At 43.6% G+C, this 6,725-nt stretch overlaps 1 protein-coding gene across 1 annotated transcript in view; it reads left to right on the forward strand.

Moving 5' to 3' along the window:
- The window catches only part of ARFGEF3 (ARFGEF family member 3), a 183,080-nt gene that overhangs the window by 17,253 nt on the left and 159,102 nt on the right, over positions 1-6,725 (forward strand). The window lies entirely within an intron of this gene.

Raw genomic sequence — 6,725 nt, forward strand, 5'->3', positions numbered from 1 at the left:
ATATTATTTTTCTTTCTGAAATGTTGAAGAGCTTATATTTTATTCAACCCTGTTTGTTCAAAGGAAAAGAGCTTATGCCTGTTCGGTGGACCTTTCAGTACCATTGTTGTTTGTGGTTAGTGCCTCTTCCAGATCATTCTTGACCTGCTGGCACATCCAGGCAATGTTCTCCCCTGTCTAATGGACTCCTACAGCGTTCTTCTGCTTGTGAGCCTTGGTTGGGAGTGCTCAGTCCCTCTGCTGGCATCTGGGCCAGAACGCCCTGTCTGCTGTCCTTACCAAGGATTTGAAACTCCAAATTCTGGTGGCCATGGGTTGGAACAACCTCACATAGATCTATATTAATCTGCAATGAGGTTGGTTTTTACCCTGTGCCAATGCCCAGAGACCTTAGGCCTCTCCCACTTTGGATGTCATGGCTGAGCTGCTGGGCTCTCTGACTTACCACTTCATCTTCCCTGTCAGGTTTCCAAGGGGATCACCCCCTAGGCCTGGGACCACAGGGATCACTCCCCCAGGCCTGGGACTAGGGTGAGCTGAGTGAGGCTGAGTCACACAAGTGCAGGGCCAGATCCTGTCTTCATTTAAAATTTTAATATTTTGTTCACCATGAAATTTCTGTATTAATTTTGAGTTTTTAAAAAACATGGCATTAAAATATTATTTATCTTAATGACTGAGTTCTTTGGTGCAACCTTACATTTTGTGCCCAGGGCCAGGGCCTCACTCCCTTAACCCAAGTTTTGGCCCAGCACTCCCCATCCTGTTGGAAATTTCTCATAGCCACAGAGGCCATCCACATTCAAGTCAAGCTTTATTCTGCCTCCTCCAGATTCCACACACTGTTTTCTTACTAAGGACCTTGGTTTCTGTCCTGCTTTAAGTGGAAACTCAGTGGCATACACCATCAAGGAAACAAGCTCTGTCCCAGGACCAAAGCTATGTTTGGTAAGCCCCCACTCCCAGGATACCCTCTTCCCTGTGTACTAGGGTTTTCCTGAAGGCACTTTCCAGCCCCTGCCCTTCCCCCGCCGGGCCCATCTCATAAGTTTAAATAGAGTTACAAGCCCTCTTCCTTCTGCATGCTAAACCTTAGACCAAACCAACAGGTCTGGAGGTGTTTGCTTAGCAATCCAATGCTCCCCTTTAGATGGGGCACTAAAATACTAGGGGGGCATCTTTGGAGCTGCTCTCTTTATCAAGGTTGTCTACCGTGTGTCTTATAACATGCAGCCTTTCTCACTCCCTCATCCTACCTATCCTTGAAGACTGAGCTGTGGCTGGTGGAAGTGAACCATCTTTCCTTTGTGGCCTGCTATACCCTGCATAATTCTGTCATGGCACTTACCAAACAGGTTGACAGTTGTTAAGGATTCTGAGGACGTATCCTCAAGGACCTCATGCATATGCATTAGTCACCTTTGCATCCCCTAATTCAGTGCCTTATAAATGTTTGTAGGGTGAAACTGCTTCTCCAAGCTCTGCATCATGCATCCCAGGGAATCTTTGCCCTCACTTTTAGATCCTTGGAAAACGTAGTGTTTGGAAGAATCCATGCCAGAATGGAATCTCAACTTTCACAACAGAACTTCTAATAGCTTGTTGAATGAAAGGGTAGGTCCCAAACAGTAGACCCAGAAGACCTACAACCAACCCATTGACCTCAGCTAGAATAGTCTTACATCCGTCACTCTACTCCACCAAAGCCTTGACTAGCTTCATGTGTATTAGATCAGGGGTGAGGAGTTGGTGGTAGTTATTGGGACCTTGATTAATGTTCTGTGCCAAAGGATATTGACTATACAGGGTTTCAGCTCTCACTGGGTTCCCATGAAGAGTCCTTGGCTCCCCTGGAAGGAGCATGCTGCTTGCCCTACCCCACCCCCAACATGAATTCGAAGTAGAGTATTTCTGTTCTAAAGAACTAAAGAAACTTCACCCCCCTCTTGCTCCAATCCAGGATTTCCTCTTCCTCTTAGCCCAGGGTACCAACAGGATTGGTCCGGAAGAGATAAAACTGTCAAGGGAATCCTCAAGCTTTCTTGTTAAAAGGCAGCCATTGGCCACTAGTGAGTCTCTTGTTGGCATGTCTCAATGCGCCTTGGGAACAATCCCAGCCATTGTCCAGCCATGGCCCAGCCGCCATGTTGCTTACCTTCTCCATGATTTTTCAGAGCCAACCTCACCCAAATTACTTTTATTCCGCCAGTTATAGTTCCCAGAAAGACTCCTTCTTCCCATGTGTTTTTCTATATGTTCCCCAATCCCCTCCTGTTCCCACCCTGGCTGAACCTCTGCCCAGCCCTCTGCTTCATTTTACTTGTTTGGTCCAAACACTTCTATCAGCCCAGATACTGATATGTCCTCCTTGTGTTAATTTGGGGACCTGCTGATTTTTCATGCAGGGTGGAGTACACATCAGCATTTATGCTTGGAGAGAACCATCTACAGTAGCTTCCCATTTTTTGTATGATTTTAGTTTAATTGCTTTTCCGCTGCTTTTTATTTTAATGCTTTAGTTCTGTGCTTTGAACCCTGGACCAACATCTACGCAGCGGTTCTCAACCTTCCTAATGCCACAACCCCTTAATACAGTTCCTCATGTTGTGGTGACCCGCAACCATAAAATTATTTTCGTTGCTACTCTATAACTGTAAATTTGCTACTGTTTTGAATTGTAATATAAATATCTTTTTGTTTTCCGATGGTCTTAGGCAATCCCTGTGAAAAGGTCGTTCGACCTCCAAAGGGGTTGCGACCCACAGGTTGAGAACCGCTGATCTACAGGATGTTCAAATTTTTTGTTGTTTTTTTTAATTGAAGAGATAAGCACACGTGTATCAACTAGGAAGACTATGTGATTTAAAGTGGATGAGGACAGCAAATACCTCAATAGCAGTTTTGGGCAGGCGTTTTCGATCTCATCATTGCTTTTTCTGCCTTTCTTGTGTCACGGAGAAGTGATGGGTTCCTCTTGCTACCTCCCACTGTTAAGAGGGGGAAGCAAAGAGTGTCCATGTAGAATTCCCAGGTCCTGTCTTCGGCTTGTGCTAACTGAATGGATGATGTCAGCATAAGTGCAGAACATGTGCTTCTGATGAGGCATTCGCATTATTCCAGGTGAATTGCAGACATCTGTGCTTCTTCTGGATTTAAATTCATCTTGAGGTCTCCTCTCCTGCTGATTTCTGCCTTTCCTCCCCACTGTAGCTGACTTCTCTTTGCAGAGGCACACAAATGTAAGCTTTGGCTCTGTTTGTCTTTTTTGCTGGTTCTGCACCAGAAAGGAAAGAAAAAAAGAAAGAAATAAAGAAAGAAAGAAAGAAAGGGAGGAAGGGAGGAAGGGAGGAAGGAAGAAAGAAGGAAAGAAAGAAGAAAGAAGGAAAGAAAGAAAAAGAGAATAGGAGGTTTAAGACACTTTGGTTAGTCTAAGCCTGGCTCATTATCAGTGTAGAGAATTTTGTATCTCAGAGAGCCATGAAAGGGAATATGAAGGGGGACGTTGTCGGCCTTGCTGGGAGTCAATGGGAACCATTTAAGTGAACAGGGCTTGTCCTGGAGTCACCTGAACTGTTCCAGCTTCCTGAGATCAGGCTTACCTTAAACAGTCAAGCACAGTGACATTTCCGTGTTGGCCACACAAAGCAGATGGCAAGGAGGAGGTGGAGTAGCCTTTAGTGGTGGTGATGCCGCCATCCATGTTAGAAACCAACGTGCCCTGAAGAGCTAGTTTCTCTTTGTTCCTCTCTTTACTGCTCTGGAAGACCAAGAGTATTCCTGTCACCTTTTAACATAGTATAAGTGACAATACTCTAATATTTCCTAAATTACAGACAGCTGCTTCTCTGTGTTATCTGCCAGCCTGTAAGCCAGTCCTAATGGTTTTCATGTTCTATTCCCTTTGATAAGGAAGACCTACAATTAGTTCTCAATTATAAAGCTTCTCCTTTTTAATAGCCCCTGACCTCAAAGCACTTTTAAATGATGTAGTCAATTAAAGAAGTGCACAACCTACCCAAGCTAGGATGTAGGGGATATTAGGCTTGAGTGATATTTTGTGATGTGAGCAAGATATTAATGTTCAGAAACCAGCCATGACCACTTATCTTCCCTTTATGACAAGTCGTTGATGTCTTTATTTTATAGCACTTGGGTCTAAAGGGAAGTGTTAGAAGGAAACATAACTCCATTTTGAAAAAGGATAATAATCCAATCATGAATTTCCTTTTTTGGGCCTCTTCATTCCTTCTAAATGGGATGAAGGTAGAATTTTTTGCTGTGCAGATTATTCTGTGCGTGGTTTTCATAATTAGATGGTGCTTTACAGGCAATTTAGGTCCAAATTTCCTTTCATTTCAAAGTATGCCTCTGAGATATTTTATATTGATGGGTTATAAAAATGGATTTCAAGAGATGGGTAGGGACCTGAGCTCATGAATTCAGTGATGTAAATGTCTCAGTGAGGTGTTGGTATCTCTCTTTTTAACCATATAGGACTATCTACTGGGGAAGGCATGGTCCAAAGCATCATATTACTTGCTTTGGACATCTTTGTGTATTATTTGTATTCTTATTTCACTGCATATAGTTGAACTGTTTATAAATCAGTATTATTATGTAACTACACAATACCTGGTGTATCTTTTTCAAGTTAAAGCCAGTAAATCTGATACAGGAGATCTCCCTTTACCTGTTCTATAGTCCAGTACTCTGTTATGATGCTTCTTAGCGTGCTTAGTATCCTTATGATTCACACTTTCCCAACTAAATTTGGGGAACGTTAGAACATCAACTGACATTTTGAAAACCTTTATTATGTGCCAGAGACTCTTCCAGGTGCTATACATGCTGGTCTCAGTCCCGAAAGCACTTCTGTGAGGCAGGGAAAGCACTGAGGCTTGGAGAGACCCTCAAGTCAACCCGGATAGAGTCGGTACAGTTGGACTCCAGAGTTCACCTTCTTAACGCTAGGAGCCCTGCAGGGCTCCTATCCCATTATGGATTTAACACAGAAGTTTATTTCTTCTTATTTGTAATTTATGTGAAAAGCTGAGCTATATAAACCTAAATTTCATGCAATAAATTATTTGATGAAGCACCATTATTGAAAAGAGTTCTTGAGAAATTTGCTATATTTAGCCACTGCTCATTCACGAGTGCAATTTACTAATGTAGGAATATGAATAACGTGACCTTGGATTGAAATAACTTTAAATGCAATTGCCAAGGAGCCAGAGCTTTTAAAAGTGGGCTATGTGTCCTCTATTCAAACTTAGGGAAGAGGTATGATTTAGAGCTATTGAGATTAGTGTGTATATACATGACTTTGCCAGGAAATGGCCTCAATTGACTTTTCCTCTAAGGCAGAAGGAGACCGTAAGAGAAGAGAGGCTAGCCTGGAGTTAAACGAATCCCAGTGGGGAAGCCTGACTAATTATTTAATTAAATAACTAACCCTATCCTTTCTGAGTTTCTGCTGACTTGACAGAGAACAGGCCAAGTCGCAGCTAAGATGGCTTCTTTAGGGAGGGTTAGTAAGATGAGCAAACCTGCAGAATTACCAAGAATTTTTGTGTAGGGCTCATTGTTAGTCTTAAACTAAAGGAATGCGTCTAGAATAGATCATATTCTGAGTAGGAGCAAACCTGGCCTAATTTTTAATTTAATGAAGTCCAGAGAGAACTGCTGTATTTCAGACATTTTTTTCCCCCTGAAACTGTAACCTCCCCATTTACTTGCTTTATTTTGTAAGCCTTTTTTTTTTTTTGTATTTACCAGCCAGGAGAAAAATCCATCAAAGACAAAAGGGGGTTTTGTATGCTTATTTCAGAAACTGTTTGTAGAGAAGAAACCGGGAGGCCATGCATGGGTTGTTGGGGGAAAGGGCGGAGGGAGGTGGCTGTATATTGAGGCCTCCCAGGTTTGAGCTGTGGGCAGGCGGCTGTTACCCTACAGGATTTTAGCTCCACCTCTGAAAAGGGGGAGGGAGGCACTCATGTGTTTCCACGTAGTAAAAATATAGATGTAATTTAAAGTCAATTGGATATTTGATTACGAAAGAAAAACGGTTGTTAGTTTAAGGTGTGTGTGCCCAAGCAAGCTGTACAGTGGACGCCTTTATAAATATTTGTTCGCGATGATTGCCTTGAATGTCAACATCTCAGCTGGAGACTTCTGGAAGGGGATCTGGGCTCTTGTGAAGGAGCCGGTGGCAGGTGGGGATGGGTGTCCTGGGCTTGGAGTCAGCCAAGTCTGGGTGCTGGGAGCACAGTGGGGAACAAGATGAAACTCTCTCCCCTCCAGGACGTTACCACTTGCTGGGGGAAGTAAAGAGATCATCGAAACACACACCAAGTCCGGATCCAAGCCCTGGTTCTCCCATGTGTGCCCATTTGGACCCTGAGCTACACATTTTGCTTCTCAGCTTCTATAAGTGAAGATGGACACTGGTGGGGTGCCTCTGTTTCCCCAGTGTGATAGTCACAGACCCGTTGATGCAGAGGAAATGGATCTAGAGAGACCTCACTGCAGGCTGCAGAGGCAGACTGGACCTCCCCTGCAGGGCTCAGCATGTCTGCATGCTGCCTCCTGTCTGGGAGAAGAGCCCTGTTTCACCCCTTCCATCCTCTATATCTTTTTAGCATTTGAGCGAGAGAGCAGCTTCCAGCCCACAGGGCTTGTCTCAAGCCCTTCCACATTACTGGCAAATATATATATATATATAT

This window comes from Hipposideros armiger, unplaced genomic scaffold (genome assembly GCF_001890085.2).
Source record: "Hipposideros armiger isolate ML-2016 unplaced genomic scaffold, ASM189008v1 scaffold_120, whole genome shotgun sequence".
NCBI lineage: Eukaryota > Metazoa > Chordata > Mammalia > Chiroptera > Hipposideridae > Hipposideros > Hipposideros armiger.